This window comes from Oncorhynchus gorbuscha, linkage group LG26 (assembly GCF_021184085.1).
Source record: "Oncorhynchus gorbuscha isolate QuinsamMale2020 ecotype Even-year linkage group LG26, OgorEven_v1.0, whole genome shotgun sequence".
Classification (NCBI taxonomy): domain Eukaryota; kingdom Metazoa; phylum Chordata; class Actinopteri; order Salmoniformes; family Salmonidae; genus Oncorhynchus; species Oncorhynchus gorbuscha.
Window position 1 is genome coordinate 38,394,623 of NC_060198.1, and position 21,332 is coordinate 38,415,954.

Below are 21,332 nucleotides of genomic sequence, written 5' to 3' on the forward strand. Positions count from 1 at the left end.
GTGTAATTCCCTTCCCCTGGTCAGTCAGGGGACTGAGGACACAGATTATGTTGTGGAGCAATCTAACCTGATTAGGAGCCAGGGGAAGGGATGAATGGCTGACTGGCTGACTGACTGACTGAATGGCTGACTGGCTGACTGACTGACTGAATGGCTGACTGGCTGACTGGCTGACTGACTGACTGAATGGCTGACTGGCTGACTGACTGAATGGCTGACTTGCTGACTGACTGGCTGACTAACTGACTGACTGACTGACTGACTGACTGACTGGCTGGCTGGCTGACTGGCTGACTGGCTGGCTGGCTGAATGGCTGACTGGCTGACTGACTGACTGAATGGCTGACTGGCTGACTGACTGACTGACTGACTTGCTGACTGGCTGACTGACTGACTGACTGACTGACTGACTGGCTGGCTGGCTGGCTGACTGGCTGACTGGCTGACTGAATGGCTGACTTGCTGACTGACTGGCTGACTGACTGACTGACTGACTGACTGACTGGCTGGCTGGCTGACTGGCTGACTGGCTGACTGGCTGTGCTGTGCTGTGTGGTTTGTTTCACACACTGGTGTACATGTTTAAGGTGATCAGGGACACCACGCCGTGTTACATAAAGCAAAACAAATGACCAGCTGTGAATCAGGGGGCCAGACGGGAGCATCAAACTCCTCTCCCTCCTAGTGTGCTGCAGCTTCACCCTCCGAGTTAGCTGGGTCAGGATAGGTGGGGTGGAGAGGCATGAGCGGGAGAAGGGATCCGGTTCTGCCCATTACTTATAAGGGTCCTGGTGTTTCCGATCCCCATTCACAACAGGGTTTTTGAGTGATCACACACCAAACACCCTTATCACACAGTGAACTGATTATAGCACACCATGAGGAGGCATGACTGGAGGCTCATAACCTTTACCATGGAGCACCTCCTACTAGCTACTGGGATCAGGGAGCTCCTGCTAGTGGGACTGAACAATGCCATTAGTGAAGGTTATTATGGTGCTAGATGTTCTTAGATCTGCTTCTACTGTATGTCATTGTGTAGCTGCTCTTATTTACATTTAAGTCACTATCCAGAGGAACTTACAGGAGCAATTTGGGTTAAGCGCCTTGCTCAAAGGCACATTGACATATTTTTCACCTAGTCAGCATGGGGATTCAAACCAGCAACCTTTTGGTTGCTGGCCCAACTCTCTTAACCACTAGGCTACCTGCTGCCCGTATATTGGTCTGCTTGTACTGTATGCTATTTCCCTATGGCTGTTATTGGTATTCTATTTGAATGTCTTCTTAAGGCCTCCTTTCCCAGGCTTTTTAAGGGTTTGTTACATCCCCTGGTATGTTTGTGCGTTTTCATAATGTTGTTCCCCCCTCAGCCTTTTCTGTAAGTGTGTGAGTGTCTCCACATGGATATTCCTCTCTGAGCATCCCGCCGATTAATTCGGCAGATTCCTCTTTAATATCCGATGCTGCCAATACATTTTAATGCGGCCTGAGATCTGGGAGAGAGACCTGTCCTTAAGACTCCCACTCCCTCTAGGCTGTCCCCTCTTGGTGTAATTGAAAAAGATGGATCTTACTGAGTGTTTTCACCATCACAGCAGGGAGGAATTGGATGGGGAAATGTGTTCCGTATCACATTGCAATGTATTTGTGAGCCAGAGGCACACAGTTGGTGAGAGCAACGCGTTCCCTTTGCCTGTACTGAAAGGAAGCAAAACAGCAAAGGGAAAGGCATTTGCAATTTTATTGCTACTTTAATGGATTTCTCTATCATTCAGGAATTGCACTTTCTAATGCGTAGGTCCATAAATATAAGGTTCAATGGACATGCGGCTGTAGTTGTCATTATTTATACATTCAAACATTTTATTCAAGGGAAGGTTGAAAACATATTTTGTCAATATCCCCAATGTCACACAGTGTCAGAGGGGCTGATTATGTGACTAATACCAGCAACAACAAATTAGTGGCTATCAGCAAAAAACAATCAGCTAATCAGTGGTGTTACACTCCTGCTGGGCCACAGACTCATACCGCTGGTTATGATCAACATGCATTAGTTTTCCCTGAACATTTAAACATTACAAATTCACGTTTTTTTTGCCATGCTAATGCTTTTGTCAATAATGATTTATGGTTTGACCAAAGACTATGATGATTAGAACACTGAGCTCTAAAGCTGGATATTGCATGCTAGCTTGGTTTGAGGAGACAACAGTCTCACTGCTGTAATGTATGCAGAGCTATTATATAATTCCCAGTAATGGCTAAAAGTAGGAGAACCATAAGTAGGAGGAATGGAATGAGATGGCCACTGTTCTGGAGAGATGCATTTATGTTGGGACAGACACTTCAGGAAATAACTCGGCCTCATCTATTTTAACATGACAATAAAGTGATATTATATTCTATTGTGTTCTATTACATCATGTTAGAAACAAATGCACACAAATATGGTTGTTTCTGGAATAGTAAAGTATTGTTTACATTTGAGTGATGGAAAGGAAGACTAATCATATTTTGAGAGGATCCGATCATTAACACTGACTGTTTAGACATCCTTTGTGATCGCTTTTGTCAAACATGTACTTTTTTGCATTTGGATAGAGTCCACATTGTCGTAACTCTCTGACAACACAACTGACTGACAGGAATGCTTGTGTTGTGCCACTTATTTGTAAGAAAATGAATAGTCAAACAGTATCTAAAGACACACTGAACAAATACAAAGACAATAGTGGGAAGAAAATCATGTTCTAATAATGAACAAACCAACATGACAAGTTAATAACTAACCAATCTGATTCGGACCCCTCCCAATGTGTTTTATAGAATTTAGAGCATGACCACTGAATCTAAAGTTCAATGTTTCAGAGAATCTCATTTTATCAGACCAATGTAAAGCATCTCACAACTCTCCCCAGCCTGTCTGAGCTGTGATGGACCTGTGCCTCTTACAAACCGGGAGCTGGAGAAGTTCTATAATGATTTACCCTGGTTTCACTTTGTTACTTTACCGGCTTCTCTGCCTCCTCTGTGAGAAAATAACTTTCTGACATGTAAGCAAATTTAAATTTACTAGGTCTTTAGCCAGCATCTAAAAGTAGCTGGCAGACAATTAGCTGCTGATGGAATGCCAAACGCCAGACATGGCTTTGAGAGTGACAGATGAGCTATCTGAGAGAGAGAGAGAGACAGAGAGAGAGAGAGAGAGAGAGAGAGAGGGGGGGGGGGGGAACCTGTGGACTGTCTAACAGCATCCTGCACATCTCTCCACTCCCTCCATCTCACTGCTTTCAAGTCTAAACTGTTTTCATAAACGGCAGCTCTATGGCCAGCCAACTGGAAGGAGAGGGGGATGTGAGAGAGGGAAAATCAAGATGAGGTGATAAAAGAGAAAAGGGTGAAGTGTGGATAAAAGAGAGCAGCTTATCCCTCTGACTAAAATCAAGTGACATCCACAGACAGAGGATATGAGAAGGGAAGGAGGATAAAAACAAAAACAAAAACAGAATCACAACATGGAGCAGAAATGGAGCGTTGGGAGACTGATGGCGACATTGGCTCTTTCACATTATTGATTTGACTCAAAGGAATGGCCAATGTAGCCACTGTAATCTAGGTTGAATTATCAGGTATTAAATGATACATTCAGTATATAACAGTTGATAAAAAAAGATGTGTATCCCAAAGTTAGAGCCTATTCTAGATGTTTTGATTGAGTATCCTTATTAAACCACTAAAGCGCTAGCTAGGCAGTGTGGTAACAATAATGGGAGCTGATGCTGCAGACAGTGACATGAGTCTAGTTCCAATGTGAAGTAAAGACAGGTACTCCACTGTAGCGTTAGCAGGCTATCATTAGACAGTAAAAGTGTCATGGGGAGGGCTGAGAATGGACTGCATCTAATCAGGGCCAAGGAGTCTGTTCCGTTTGCCTCCTCCCACCAGCCTCTCTCCCAGAGGAGGCAGCTGTGCTGTGGCCAGGCCCTCCACCACTTGTTAATTAATTACTATGAATTAATGCTTTTCTGCCACAGCGAATAAATAAAAAGATTGTGGTAAGGCCTTGCTAATCAAGAGTGGCTTTTATTAAATACTGTGAAAATGTCAGCTGGTCACAGCTCAATTGGAGGGAACAATCTGATGCGGCTCCAGTCCAATCAGACATCATGTCGGCTGAGCTGCGATTAAATTGCCCGCACCTGTTCCACAGGGACTGAAGATGTATTGTCTGTGCGCATGGTGGTGCTAGTAGTGGTGGTGGTGGTAGGGGGGTAGTGGTTTGTAACCCAGGCCAACCTCCAATTGAGCCCTCCGTCCGTTCAGCGTTTGAAGAATTCACATCAAATAAGATTATTGACCGCCAGGGCCTTTAATGTCCCAGTAGAGAGCCTCTTTCTTTAGCTCGACTTGCCTTGCCTCAGTCTGTCTGTCTGTCTGTCTGTCTGTCTGTCTGTCTGTCTGTCTGTCTGTCTGTCTGTCTGTCTGTCTGTCTGTCTGTCTGTCTGTCTGTCTGTCTGTCTGTCTGTCTGTCTGTCTGTCTGTCTGTCTGTCTGTCTGTCTGTCTGTCTGTCTGTCTGTCTGTCTGTCTGTCTGTCTGTCTGTCTGTCTGTCTGTCTGTCTGATCACCAGGAATTGGTTAACCAGTTACTATTCCTGCTAAAACACTATGGTGCCAACATTACAAAGTCAGCCAACACTTTCTGCTGGGCTGTAATGAACAATAATGCTATAATCCTTTGTACTGTAGTTTTATAACGTCTATTGTTGGACATTATGGTAGCAAATACACAAATCTGACCACAGTGCAGTTCTTCAGTGTGGAGAACAAGTGAGAGCCAGACACTGAGGGAGGCTGAGACATGATAGGGTGAACAGGGGACCTTGTAATCTTGGACCTCAATCTGCTATATAAACACTCCAGCAAATGTTGAATATGCATGCTTTTTCTGATCTCATTGACATAGAAAATTGTCCTTTCCCAAGCCAGTAGACTGCGGGTGAAGGTGCCAAGATACCAGGCTGGGTTTGTCAGGGTTTGAATATTTCATAGCCTAGTAACAATAACCATCAGATCAGACAAAAATACAACAAAAGGGGATTTTATCATTGTTTCTGATACCAATTTTACAAAGCATACTGCTTGTCCATGTGAACAATACATTGAGTAACCTTTCAGTAACCACATTATAAAAGCATTACATCTGAAGGTCACATAACAACCAGTGAAGATATGAAGGAAACACTCTCAAACACCAATGTGCAGTAATGCTTGTTGTTTGTTGCCATTCAGTGAATTTGCTCACTTCATCTTGAAACCTCTACGGAGAGAAATGTAAATGAACTAATAACATGGAAGCGAAAATCACTTTGAAGTAGCCTTGGTTTACTTCGGAGCAGTTGTGCTTGGCTTGTAGTAAATTGCTTAAAGCTCACCGCAAACAAAGCATAATGCAAATTGCATGCAATTAATCATTGAGAGGGAGGTTCCCATTTTTATGATTATTAATGGCCCTTGGCCATGCTGTGGGGTCATCTCACCCCTCTGAAATATTTACATCATAAACAGCATGAATTATGGGGGTTACAGGAAGGGCGCTGCCTTAAAATACAGATTCCTTTATTTTCATCAGCGGTCTCAAGACTAGCCTTCCTTCCACATAGTACTCTACGCTAATGAGAGACCCTCCACGCCATGTCTGGAGGACTTTTAAGGATTCAAATCGCTCTCCGGTCACATTCTGGAAGCAGGGAGAGTAGCTTCCGACTCATTAGCTACACTGTAAGATCAACAGGAGTTGGGCTGACAGACACAATAATAATAATAATAATAATAGAGATGGAACTCTAATAAAATAGAGGTGTTACTTTTGGAGCTCGGAAGAGAAGATAAACATGGAGGGATGTCTTGGATGGTTTCCCTCCCACTACTGGTCCTACTGACCTTTGACAGCTTGCTTCCAGAAATAGGAGGCATGGAGGATGCTCTCTTCTCTTGCACTGTGTTTCCTCCTACTAAGAGTTGGCAAGTTTGCTGTTTCACATGTGTTTACTTCCTCAGAGCATCTGTTGATATTCATAAATAACATTTTGACCTAATTCTATTATGTGGGGGGCAGAGATGTTTACGTTGTACTGTACAGTGCTTTTGGAAAGTACTTTTTTTAAATGATTAAGTCTTATTCCGAAATTGATTAAATAAAATACAAAACCCTCAGCAATCTACACACAATAACACATACTGACTAAGCTTAAACAGGTTTTTAGAAATTTAGAAAAAACAGAAACACCTTATTTACATATATATTCAGACCCTTTGCTATGAGACTCGAAAATGAGCTCAGGTACATCCTGTTTCCATTGATCATCCTTGAGATGTTCCTACAACTTGATTGGAGTCCACCTGTGGTAAATTCAATTGATTGGACATAATTTGGAAAGGCACTCACCTGTTTATATAAGGTCCTACAGTTGACAGTGCATGTCGGAGCAAAAACCAAGCCATGAGGTCAAAGGAATTGTCTGTAGAGCTCTGAGACAGGATTGTTTTCAGCACAGATCTGGGTAAAGATACCAAAAAATGTCTGCAGCATTGAAGGTCCCCAAGAACACATTGGCATCCATCATTCTTAAATGGAAGATGTTTGGATCAGGGAGGTGACCAAGAACCCGATGGTCACTCTGATAGAGCTCTAGTTCCTCTGTGGAGATGGGAGAACCTTCCAGCATGACAATCATCTCTGCAGCACTCCACCAATTAGGCCTTTATGGTAGTGACCAGACGGAAACCACTCCTCAGTAAAGCCCACTTGGAGTTTGCGAAAAGCCACCTAAATACTCTCAGACCATGAGAAACAATATTCTTTGGTCTGATGAAACCAAGACTGAACTCTTTGGCCTGAATGCCAAGCATCACGTCTGGAGGAAACCTGGCACCATCCCCACGGTGAAGCATGGTGGTGGCAGCATCATGCAGTGGGGATGTTTTTCAGTGGCAGGGACTGGGAGACTAGACAGGACTGAGGCAAAGATATACGGATGAAAACCCGCTCCAGAGTGCTCAGGTACTCAGAATGGGGTTAAGGTTCACCTTCCAACAGGACAATGACTCTAAGCACACAGCCAAGACAATGCAGGATTGTCTTCGGGACAAGTCTCTGAATGTCCTTGAGTGGCCCAGCCAGAGCCCGGACTAGAACCCAATCAAACATCTCTGGAGAAACCTGAAAATAGCCATCCAATCCGAAAGTGCTTGAGAGGATCTGCAGAGAGGAATGGGAGAAACTCCCCAAATATAAGTGTGCCAAGCTTGTAGTGTCATACCTAAGAAGACTCAAGGCTGTAATCGCTGCCAAAGGTGCTTCAACGTGAACTGAGTAGAGGATCTGAATACTTATGTAAATGTAATATTTCCTTTTTTTATTGTGCTAAAATTTCTAAAAACCTGTTTTTGCTTTGCCATTATGGGGTATTGTGTGCAGATTGATGAGGGAAAACAACTATTTAATCAATTTTATAATAAGGCTGTAATGTAACAAAATGTGGACAAAGTCAAGGGGTCTAAATACATTCCAAATGCACTGTATATACTGTACTGTGCAAGCGTGAGGGGATGTTTGTTAATGTATATATATATATATAAAGGTATAAACATTGTTATTTTCTATTTTGACTTCAGCCTAATTTATCCAGCAATTAGTGTTCCTGAATATCCATGTGGTGTTAAGAATGAAGAATAATTCAATGATTCTATTCTATAAACTACTATGCTATCCTATTCTCTAAGACAGCGTCAGACTAGTGTTACCTCATCCAGTGTAGAAAGAAAGGAAATCGTCCTTGGAGCAGATCATCAGGAGAGAGAGGAAGCCTCCACCTCCTGTTGTTTGTCCGGGATGCCAAGCTCACACTGTGCCAGGCCCCATGCGGGCACCCAGGCCGGCCGGAAAAGACAGAGCTGTTGGCCGACTGAGGGTTGGCCAGGGCCAACATGACGCCCATGCCAGGGAGAGAAACTGTGTCCAGCTTCAGCTAGCTAACGCCTCGCTCCCCTTCCCCATGGGTGCTGAGCAGACCTCAGGGGAAGGATGCTACCATCAGGGGAGCACTGGTCCATCCGGGCTGCGCCGGCAGACACACATTTTGAGCACAGCCCCCCATGTGGCGGTGAGTGGGAGGTTGTGGCTAGGCAGGCTAGCATTTGGAACAGAGCTCCTAGCCCCAGCTTCTCACACTGCTGCTCCACTGTGTATTTCTCTCTCTTATCACTCTTAACATCCATGGCTAATTTAAGTCAAAGCTCTGCATGCTGCCAGTGAGCACTGAATAACGTGACCGCTCTCCATTTCATGTCCCCAGATTAGAGAGAATATCACATGAGGCACGTGTCAAGCAATCTTTTTGCCAGCTCTTTCACAAATATGCACACTTGACATGAAAAAGTAGAGGAGGCGGTAAAATGAAGGTACTCCGCCATGTTCAAGTTGAACATCTTCACAGAGTTATTGCAATCTAATGGTATTGTGACATTTCTCTATTAAACAGGAGAGCAAGCTGTCAAATGACAAACTTACTTAAGTATTCCACTCGGTCTCACACTCAGAAAAGTATAATGATGTTTTTGTTACGCAGTGTCAGACTTATCATCTGTTTACGTAATACAGCTTTGATTATTCATAAACAAATGAATCCTAATCCTTTTTGTGATATGGCAGATGCATTTAGTACACACTGTGCTGTTGAATTACAGGTTTTACTTAACCATAAAATAATTGGTCATTCTTCTTTAAACTAAATCAGTTTAACTTGCTATGTTTTAACCCATGTACACCACTTGGTGTAAAAAGTACTGCAAATATGAGCTATTTCTCTGCTCCTCAGTAGACCCACACCAAATGCTACTGCTCTTATTCTGTCTTTGGCAAGAGAGCCATTTGTTTGCCAGTGTACAATAATGGCGGCGGAAACAGGTGGAATATTGCTGCAGCAGCTCACCCATATGGACCAAAGTCTCGCTTGCCAAGTCCAAAATTCACACTTACAAGCACATCTGGAGCAGAATCTCCATATTAATTGGCAGTTAATGTGTTTAGACACAACAAGGATTAAGCCGTGAGGGAAGTTGGTTGACCTGGGTGGGTATAGTCAGAGGAAAGGTGAATACTCAGTTTGACAGACAGAAGGGAGAGGATGTCCAAGACAAGTGTGGGCTGAGGCAAAAAAACGTATTAAATAAACATGGCAGCTTTTTGACATCTGTTGGCACAATGTTGTTCTACTTGTGCTATATTACAGGCTGGCGATAGACTATGGCTAACAATCCCAAAACAAAGATGGAGAAATAACTACTTTAGCCCACAATAAAGCTCAAATTGGTCAAGCCCCACTGTATCTCCATCCCGTCTCTCCCTGACACACACCCTGATTAGTGCCGGGTTGTCTGACCCACACAAGGCATTTAAAGAGAACAGGCAGCACATCTTCTGGGGTCAAGCAGGCCTCATTTAATCTGAAATAGAAGATAGAGCCAGGCACCTGAGCCCTTTAGACACGCCTCCCCATGGTCCTCCTAACACCTCCCCATGACTGGCTCCACTGTGTCCTCTCTGTCTCTCAGAGGGTTCAGATTAGACAGGCATCCTAATGAGAGATTTCGTGTATAGAGATAATTATGGGGAAAGGCGACATCTCTCTTAGGCCTAATGAGGGAGATAAGGGTTCTTCAGTGACTCCTCCTCCCACCCTGTCACTGGATGGATCTTCTAGTTGACAAACACAATCCGCTGGAAAAACACACTCGCCCAAGTCATGTCTAGACACACGCCAAGTGCAGACACTCCCTCAGACATATCCACACACAAACTGATGAATACACACACAGAGAGATACACACACAGAGAGATACACACACAAACACAGTCCAGTGTGTACTAACCGACACCGGCGGCTACGCTGCTGGCGCACGTCTCTTCTGCCTTTAATGCAATCCCTGATATCTCTGACGTTCCATAAATCAACCACCTGGCAGATTAGGGGGCAAAATGAGTGAACTAAATCAAAAATGTGTGCTCTTGTTTATTGCTTTAGAGAGTTAGCTGGAGAAGCGGAAGCCACCATGCGATGATGAGGCAGCCCCTCTGGAGATGGCCGTTCACACACACTGGCAGAGGAGCTAATACAGTCTTTCATTAGGAGGTACACTTCAACACAGTTTCGTAGTATTTACAGTCTCACACTGGGGAAACAAATAAACTGCGTGATTAACAAGTTTTCCTGATGCCTGGTGCTTCACTTGTGCGCACACCAGAGTGCCACCTCGCCGACATAATGATTCTTAATGGTTTCTTAACGACTTCTTAATGACTTCATCAGGAAGATCCTGCAACAGCACATTCTGACAACCGGGGCCACCCCTGAGACCTAAGATCACACCACAGTGATTCCCTCATGTCGTTTCTGTTCATATAGCGCAAGCTTTAAATCTGCATGGCTGAGATATCTCTGCAGGCCCAAAAGTCAATAGCATCTGATTCAAGATTCATTACTACAGACACGTGACGTGACCTGAGCAGGGAAATACACTACGAAGCACATAAGGCTGTCAGCTTTGATGTTGGGAATTTCAAAGGAATCATATCAAAATAATCCTTTCATGTTTAAAGAGATGGAGACATTAAGTGTAGTCAGGGTGAAAAACAGCATCCACAAACCCTGCAGTGACTTTAGAAGTGGTCTGGGACAAAGAGATGGAGACATTAAGTGTAGTCAGGGTGAAAAACAGCATCCACAAACCCTGCAGTGACTTTAGAAGTGGTCTGGGACAAAGAGATGGAGACATTAAGTGTAGTCAGGGTGAAAAACAGCATCCACAAGCCCTGCAGTGACTTTAGAAGTGGTCTGGGACAAAGAGATGGAGACATTAAGTGTAGTCAGGGTGAAAAACAGCATCCACAAACCCTGCAGTGACTTTAGAAGTGGTCTGGGACAAAGAGATGGAGACATTAAGTGTAGTCAGGGTGAAAAACAGCATCCACAAACCCTGCAGTGACTTTAGAAGTGGTCTGGGACAAAGAGATGGAGACATTAAGTGTAGTCAGGGTGAAAAACAGCATACACAAGCCCTGCAGTGACTTTAGAAGTGGTCTGGGACAAAGAGATGGAGACATTAAGTGTAGTCAGGGTGAAAAACAGCATACACAAGCCCTGCAGTGACTTTAGAAGTGGTCTGGGACAAAGAGATGGAGACATTAAGTGTAGTCAGGGTGAAAAACAGCATCCACAAACCCTGCAGTGACTTTAGAAGTGGTCTGGGACAAAGAGATGGAGACATTAAGTGTAGTCAGGGTGAAAAACAGCATACACAAGCCCTGCAGTGACTTTAGAAGTGGTCTGGGACAAAGAGATGGAGACATTAAGTGTAGTCAGGGTGAAAAACAGCATCCACAAGCCCTGCAGTGACTTTAGAAGTGGTCTGGGACAAAGAGATGGTCTGGGAAAGGACCCTTATTGGTGATGTTGTTGACACCTGCCCAGACAAAAGGTTGCTACTCAAACAACTGGTAAAGAATAAAAAGGGGTCGTTGAGTTGAGGAAACACACTGCGGTCATTGGTTTAAACTTCTCCAAGCATTTAATAACATAGAATTTCCCGGGTCACCTCAATGTCAGTGAACAACAGACACTTTGAAGCGTGAAGTACATTTAGCGTGGGCCATTGGAGACTGGCATGTCACTTCCCGCCAGTGTATACCAGTTAGACTGACAAATTGCTGAGGTAACTGTGGGAGCTAAAAGCTCAGTAACCATTTCATCTAGACCATGTTCTACTGGGAGATTAATACGAGGATTTCTTCTCTCCTTGCATAAATTAATCATTATTTCAGTAAAATATGACTCACAACATTGCTCCATAGACCACTATCCTCTTCATTCCGCTGAGCCACTGACAACAGGTCAAAGATTCATGTGATCAGAAATTTGTTTACATTTCCCTTTAAAAAAATACATTTTCAAAATGAAAAGCCCTCCGATATAAATCACGGCTGGGTTAAATAGCGTGTCAAGTTGATTTCTGGAAAACAAGCGAGAGAAACAAGAAGCAAATCATTTTATCATATCCATAAGGGTCATACGGCGGGCATTCAATCACGTACGCATTTAACAATTGGTTAACAAATTGTATTGGCAAAGAAGCGGCGACTGCACGGCAAATTACACCTGTCCTGATGGATGTCCTCTTTACGGCCTGGGAAAGCAGGCCGAAGGGCCGTGGAGAGATGACTAGACGTCAGCCAGCCAAGCACTCAAACATGATGCATGGCCAGCCATGTGTCACCGTTTGGCAAAGATGAGAGGAAAATATGCACCTCCCAGATTCCTGGGCACAGATCACAGACAAACACGCTCTCATGTTAATCCACTGACCACAGGGAGGCCGAAGGGGCTTTAGTTTGGGTACGGGGTGATATGATTCCCTTTAATCATTGCAGCACCTGAAGTTCTGTTTGGCCTTTTTGATCAAATGAGGCCAAACGATCAGATTGCCAAACGTGTGCACTACTCCAAAAATGATAGATGTATCTACAGTCAGGTCCAAAATGACTGGCACCCTTGATTTAGATGAGCAAAAAATACAAATACTGAGCTATATTGTATGTTAAAAGAATTGGCTAATTATATTATTTCATTCTAATAAAATTGCTCAGAGAAAGAGATTTTTTAATATGTTTTTCTCTTAAAAAGATAGGGGTAGAGAGATTTGCCACCCCTGTTTTTAATAACTTTTAATACCTCACCTTGCAAGGATATAATGGCACTGAGCCTTTTCTAAAAATGTTTTATGAGATTGGAAAACACAATGGGAGGGATGTTAGACCATTTCTCCATACAGAATCTTTCCAGATCCTTGATATCCTTCATCTGCGCTTATTTTTAATGAACAAAATACCAAAGCAGAAACAATACAACAGAAAACAAAACATCCACCACAATCCTACACTCACCTACAATCACACACAACAACATGCCCACACTCACCTACAATCACACACAACAACATAACCACACTCACCTACAATCACACACAACAACATGCCCACACTCACCTACAATCACACACAACAACATGCCCACACTCACAACATGCCCACACTCACCTACAATCACACACAACAACATGCCCACACTCACCTCACAATCACACACAAAAACACAACAACATGCCCACACTCACCTACAATCACACACAACAACATGCCCACACTCACCTACAATCACACACAACAACATGCCCACACTCACCTACAATCACACACAACAACATGCCCACACTCACCTACAATCACACACAACAACATGCCCACACTCACCTACAATCACACACAACAACATGCCCACACTCAATCACACACAACAACATGCCCACAACCTCAATCACACAACAACATGCCCACACTCACCTACAATCAATCACACAACAACATGCCCACACTCACCTACAATCACACACAACAACATGCCCACACTCACACCTGCCCACACTCACCTACAATCACACACACAACATGCCCACACTCACCTACAATCACACACAACAACATGCCCACACTCACCTACAATCACACACAACAACATGCCCACACTCACCTACAATCACACACAACAACATGCCCACACTCACCTACAATCACACACAACAACATGCCCACACTCACCCACAATCACACACAACAACATGCCCACACTCACCTACAATCACACACAACAACATGCCCACACTCACCTACAATCACACACAACAACATGCCCACACTCACCTACAATCACACACAACAACATGCCCACACACCTCAATCACTGCCCACAATCACAATCACACACAACAACATGCCCACACTCACCTACAATCACACACAACAACAACACTCACCCACACTCACCTACAATCACACACAACAACATGCCCAATCACTCACCTCACAATCACACACAACAACATGCCCACACTCACCTACAATCAATCACACACAACAATCACATGCCCACACTCACCCACAATCACACACAACTAACATGCCCACACTCACCTACAATCACACACAACAACATGCCCACACTCACCCACAATGCCCACACACAATCACACACAACAACATGCCCACACTCACCCACAATCACACACAACACCATGCCCACACTCACCCACAATCACACACAACAACAAGCCCACACTCACCTAGAATCACACACAAAACATGCCCACACTCACCTACAATCACACACAACAACATGCACACACTCACCTACAATCACACACAACAACATGCCCACACTACACCTACAATCACACACAACAACATGCCTACACTCACCTACAATCACACACAACAACAAGCCCACACTCACCCACAATCACACACAACAACATGCCCACACTCACCCACAATCACACACAACAACATGCCTACACTCACCCACAATCACACACAACAACAAGCCCACACTCACTCACAATCACACACAACAACATGCCTACACTCACCCACAATCACACACAACAACAAGCCTACACTCACCCACAATCACACACAACAACATGCCTACACTCACCCACAATCACACACGACAACATGCCCACACTCACCCACAATCACACACAACAACATGCCTACACTCGCCCACAATCACACACAACAACATGCCCACACTCACCCACAATCACACACAACAACATGCCCACAATCACACACAACAACATGCCTACACTCGCCCACAATCACACACAACAACATGCCTACACTCGCCCACAACCACACACAACAACATGCCCACACTGGCCCACAATTACACACAGCAACATGCCCACACTTGCCCACAATCAGTACACAACAACATGTCCACACTTGCCCACAATAGCACACAAAAACACAAAATAGTCCTCTGCCTTCCAAAACAATGCTGTGCCCATGCGCCAGTCAGAACCAGGAAAAGCCAACCCACCAACAGGCGCACAACTTCAACCAGCCAGCAAGTTGGAAACCCCAGGGCCCCCCAGCCCTGACTGGAACGCAAACGGCTACTTTTGACAAGTAGCCGTCACCTCCATTCAAGCACCACACTCTCCGAGATTTTCCACATATGGCCTCCAAACTCTGTCAAATATGTCTGGTCTTTGTTTGACTTTATAATATATAGCATCTAGTGGGAAGTAACTAGATAGATAACTGTCCTCCAGTTTGCTATTAAGGGTGAATGTGAGGCTTTCCAATGTATTGCAGCATTTAGACCTAGATAACAAAATTTTCTCTGATATTAATCACCAATATTTGCATTTCCCAACAGACATAATAGTGGAGGTGGATGGATATAAATTCTTAGACACAATGAAAATGTAGCACATACAGTATATTATCCCCAAATAATCACAGCATTGTGATTGTTGCATCTCCAACATACATTTCTGAGGGCATTACATGCATCCTGGCAGGAGTGTAATAAGTCCTAATGAATTATATAACAGTAGAAGGTTGTAGGAGCAGGTATGAACATTTTTACGTATATGTGACCAACAGTTCTCCTCAATTTCTTTCAGTATTTTTCTATGCTCGATGCCTTTGGTTCATACAGACTCTGTTGAAGCGATTGAATAAGATTTCTGAATTGTAAGAACTATAAGAAATCGGCCTTGGATCAGTAGAGATTCATCATAGTACACATGCTCCAAATTCCTGATGCCAGTTTGGAACCAGGACTTAAATTTGTCATTAAACGTTGGAGGTAAGGTGAGGTTACCCCAAATAGGGGTGCTTGGCAATATTGCTTCTTTCCACCTCATTCATTTATGTAGATTTTCCCAAATACGAATGAGAATTCTTCAATGCCTTGGGCCTGAACTAGTGAATATATTTGAGATCACAGGGTATAACATGTATGTCTTCTATACTCCTCCATGGACAAGGATTGTCTGTTGTACATTGTTTAAGTGAATGCAGTTGTGCAGCCCAGTAATACATCTTAATATGATGCAGTCCAAGACCTCCAGCTTTTTGGGATACGTGTTAACCTGTTGATTGTAGGGGGCAGTATTTTGATGTTTGGATGAAAAACGTACCCAAATGAAACTGCCTATTTCTCAGGCCCAGAATCTAGATTATGCATATAATTGTCAGATAAGGATATAAACCACTCTAAAGTTTCCAAAACTGTCAAAATATTGTCTGTGAGTATAACAGAACTGATATTGCAGGTGAAAACCTGAGGAAAAACCAACCCGGAAGTGCTGTTTTTCCTGAAAGCTCTTTGTTCCATAGCCTGCATTCGCTCCATTTAAAGGGATATCAACCATATTCTTTTTCCTATGGCTTCCACATGTTTTGAACAGTGTTTAGACATAGTTTCAGGCTTTTATTTTGAAAACTGAGAGCGAAAGATCACATCGCGTCATTGTATGGCTGGGTGCCAGCAGCGTTTTGCATGCGCAACAGCTTGGAGTAGACATTTTCTCTCTCTCCTATTGAAAAAGCTACAGTTCAGTTGAAATATTATTGATTATATAGTGTAAAAACAACCTGAGGATTGATTATAAAAAACGCTTGACATGTTTCTACGAACTTTACAGATACTATTTGGAATTTGTGTCTGCTCGGTCGTGACCGCTCGAGCCTGTTGTGGATTTCTGAACATAACGCGCCAACCAAATGGAGGTATTTTGGATATAAAACTAATCTTTATGGAACGAAAGAAACATTTATTGTGTAACTGGGAGTCTTGTGAGTGCAAACATCTGAAGATCATCAAAGGTAAACGATTCATTTGATTGCTTTTCTGACTTTTGTGACCAATCTACTTGGCTCCTAGCTGTTTGTAATATTTTGTCTGCTGAGAGAGATGTCCTTACATAAACGCTTGGATGTCATAAGGTGAATGCACCAATTTGTAAGTCGCTCTGGATAAGAGCGTCTGCTAAATGACTTAAATGTAAATGTAAATGTATGCTTTCGCCGAAAAGCTTTTTTGAAATCTGACACGCCAGGTGGATTAACAACAAACTAAGCTGTGTTTTCAGTAATTTAATTTGAATATTGTATTTTCAGTAATTTAATTTGAATTTGACACTCTGCAATTTAGCGGATGTTGACAAAAATGATCCCGCTAACGGGATGGGTGCATCAAGAAGTTAAACAGTCTATTTGACTCTTGAGGTCTTTCCTGTCCAAATAAAGTTGGAGAGCAGGCCATTTATTTTATTTAAAAAAATGGATGGAATTGAAACTGACAAGGCCTGGAATAAGTATATCAGCATTGGTAATATATTCATTTTGATTATGTTGATCCTACATAACATAGAAATAGGGAGAGATCTCCATCTCTGAACATCAGATTCAGGCCTATCTATTAAAGGACAGTAATTCATTGTATATGCCTCCTCCAGATTGCATGGTATCAGTACACCCAGGTATTGCATATGTGTCTTTGTCCATTTCCACTTAAATGTACTTCCTAACGTTAAAAAGTCATAATTAGAAAGTATAAGTAAGGATAAGTAACATAGGCTTTAGTAATTTGGGAATAAAGTGTCTGTAACTTTCCACTGGGAGTACATCATTACCAGGAGATTTCCATACCAAGCTCTTTGGCCGCGCACTCCAGTGGTGTTTTTGGCATCGAAATAAGAATGATTCAGCAGAAAAGAACCTCATACCTACCATCTTTCTACAGGTCCTTGGGCCCTTGTTAAGGTCAACAGCATCATGAACTTCACCCAGTACCAGGACATTTTTGCCAAAAACTTGGTTGCCTCTGCTAGGAGGCTGAAACTTGGGACGTAAGTAGATCTTCCAGCAAGACAATAACCCCAAGCACACATGTAACGGCGTTCGTCTGTTGAAAGAAGAGAGTCGGACCGAAATGCAGCGTGTAGGTTACTCATGACTTTAATGAAAGAATCGCGGTACATGAAATAACTGAAACTAAATACAAAAACAACAGAACGGAACGTGAAACTAATTACAGCCTATCTGGTGACTACAACACAGAGACAGGTACAGACACCCACGAAATACAAAGCGAAAGTCAGGCTGTCTAAATACGGTTCCCAATCAGAGACAACGACAAGCACCTGACTCTGATTGAGAATCGCCTCAGGCAGCCAAGCCTAACAACACCCCTAATCAGCCGCGATCCCAAATAATACAAACCCCAATATGAATACAACATATAAACCCATGTCACACCCTGGCCTACCCAAACATATAACAAAAACACAAAATACAATGACCAAGGCGTGACAACACATCAAAATCCACAAATGGTTTTGCAATGGCCCTCTCAGTCTCCGGACTTGAACCCCATTGAAAACCTGTGGTTTGAATTGAAGAAGGCAGTCCTTAAGTGCAGACAAAGGATATCAAGGATCTGAAATAATTATGTATGGAGGAATGGTCTAAGATCCCTCCTAATGTGTTCCCCAATGGCATAAAACATTTTATAAAAAGGCCCAGTGCCGTTATTCTCGTAAGGTGAAGTATTGAAAGGTATTTAAAACAGGGGTGCCAATCACAATGACCCCTATTTTCTTTAGAAATAAATATTACTTGTTAAACAAAATCAGTTTCTCTGAGCAATCTTATAAGTACAAAATAATAATTTCCCAATTGTTTTAGCATACAATATAGCTCAGTATTTGTTACATTAATTTTTTTTTGTCTTTTTTCCTGACTGTACATTAACTTTTGAGAGAATTGAAAAAAAATATGTAACAGTTTTATGGGTGAGAGAGGAGCCTTATTTGTAAATGTTCTGTTCTGTGTGGATCCATAGTGTGTCAAAGTCATGCATTGTGACCTTCCTCCAGAGGCCTGTGAAACACATCCTGTATCAATTAGAACACTGGGGAGTCTGACTAGATGTGGAGAGGAGACCTAGAGAACACACAGCTCCACCGCGTTGACGATCCACAACAACGTCTGGAGCAACAACACAACATGGACCAACTGACTGACTAGCTGGGTAGCTGGCTGGGGCCCCAAGGTGGACAAGGATTTACTCCTTGTTCCAATTTGCAAGGGGGATTACTTATTTTTCATTATTCCACATTTATATATATATTATTGGGCTCTCCATTCATTTTTTAAAGCACCTGAAGGAAAACCAGATCAAGCAAACTGCATAAATACTGTCAGACGGAATAGATGATGACAGCGGGTCAAGTTGCCAGTGAGTCACGTCTCTCGGCTCCTGGAAGAAAGTGATTACCGTAACACGTCGCTGACAATCTCGCCCAAGATAATCCTATTTCTCACATGGAGCTCAAATTGTATTATGTCACTATGTTTTTTGCATATTGTATCAAAAACTGGATAAAGATATGCACACTATCAGGGAAATTAAGAACAAGAGGAAAAAACATAGCCCCGGGGTTGGCATTGAGGCATGTCGTTTTGTTGAGCTCTCTGGTTTCTGAGCAAAGATGGTTTCTGCGGTTGAGTAGAAAGAGACAGAGAGAGAGAGAGAGAGAGAGAGAGAGAGAGAGAGAGAGAGAGAGAGAGAGAGAGAGAGAGAGAGAGAGAGAGAGAGAGAGAGAGCGGGAGGGAGAAAGAACGTTTGGCATAAAGGCGTGCTCTCCACCCAGATGAACAGATGGCACCGCCTAAGTGCAGAGATTCATTTTATATCTCCATCCCATGTTGCCGCGCGGCAGACGTGGGCTTTCTCTTTTTTCAGATGTTATTTTACAGGATGATGGATACACACGATGCTTAAGCTAATGAGGAGTGGGTGTTTCTTTGTCTTTATTTCCTCCTCTCTCTCTCTCTCTCCCGCTCACTCTGCCTCCCTCTCCCGCTGTCACATCACCTTCCCTTGCAGAGCTCATGCTAGCCATTCTCCCTCAAACCCACGTCTTGAGCTCAAACCTATAGAGGTTTTTGGATATGCCCCACAATCTGAGTAGTCAGTGTTTACAGCTGGTGTTAAGACCTGGGTGGATTCCTGAACACACAGTTGACTGGATGAAGTGAAGCACAGTGAAGATGATGCTGAAGTAAACACAGCATGTAAGACTTGAACACACTCTCAACAGTCCCTCTGTTACATCCCTTCAAAAGCTACATAAACCTTGCCGTTCACCAGGAGAGATGGAAATGAGTGCTATGAACAGGAAGAGTCTGAATGGAGAGAGAAGCCAAGAAGGCCCAGCAGCCAATGAGGATGCTCCCACACACCAGGCAGGTAAACTTGCCGGGTCGTTAATGGCTGTTGTTTACTGAAGCCTCCCAATAGAGGAGACTAGCTGACCCATGTCTGCAGCCAGTGAGTGATACAAATGGCAAACATCTCCTGGAGTCATTATTTATGCAGGAATGCCCTTGGGAGTCTTTGCACTTGTTTACACAGTCACGGCACAGTCCATTCATGACGGCTTCAAGTAAATGAGCCGCTATCCACCAATTTGTCCTGGACGACGAGGCTTTGAGACCCCGCTGCCCAACGCTACTGGGGGAAGAGGGGGGGGGGGGCACGGAACACAACCCCTCTGTACTGTAAACAACCAACCTGAAACCAGGGACACAAAGACCCAAGGGTATGGGAAAGTTCTGTGGTGCTGACGGGAGCAGATCACACAGTGTTTCTAGGATACTTGGATAAAGGGCGCAATCTCTGCCTTTGATTAGTACTTGAAAATGCGTATGCATTAGATATGTCAATGCAAATGATACACAGAGAGAGGAATGATGGAGGGCATTCAATTTGGCACCTAAAGAATTGAAAGCAAACGACTCCTCCGTACAGTTCTCAGGTTCTCCTACAAAGCGGTCAGAAAGAAGAGAAGCGTCAGACATGACTGAGAGGGAGGAGAAATGGGCTAATTTAACATGCTTCCCCCTAAACCACTCCAAACCTCCAGAGTTTCATTGCTGGGAGGCAACATTATCCCCTGCAACATTGTGTCTGTCTCTTGGCTGGGATTCAATGGGTACCTGCTGTATCCACTCCCTACACAATACGGTGCCCACTGAGCCATATAATCCTCTCAGGCCCTCCTCTTCAGGAGAGGCACATTCAAACTCCTCTTCCCCATCTTTGTCATGGTGTTTATTTTGAATAAGAGCAATCAGTACCACCATGTACACCACAACACACCGGTGAGCCATAGAGAAGGTGACACAGAACAGGACTTAAACAAAGAGACTTTTGATTTGCTGCTGGAGAGATTTGAGGCTATTTTTCCATTTCTCCCCGCAACTCCCTGGAGTGGCCATATTTCAGCTTATGTTCAAATGTGAATCAGTCACATGGGCTGTTGGATTCCTGCTGAATCATCCTACGCTCCA

At 43.5% G+C, this 21,332-nt stretch overlaps 1 protein-coding gene across 3 annotated transcripts in view; it reads right to left on the minus strand.

The window, feature by feature from the left end:
- Positions 1-21,332, minus strand: part of LOC124015975 (RNA binding protein fox-1 homolog 3-like) — a 459,039-nt gene that overhangs the window by 348,149 nt on the left and 89,558 nt on the right. The gene's annotated exons all lie outside the window — the stretch shown is intronic.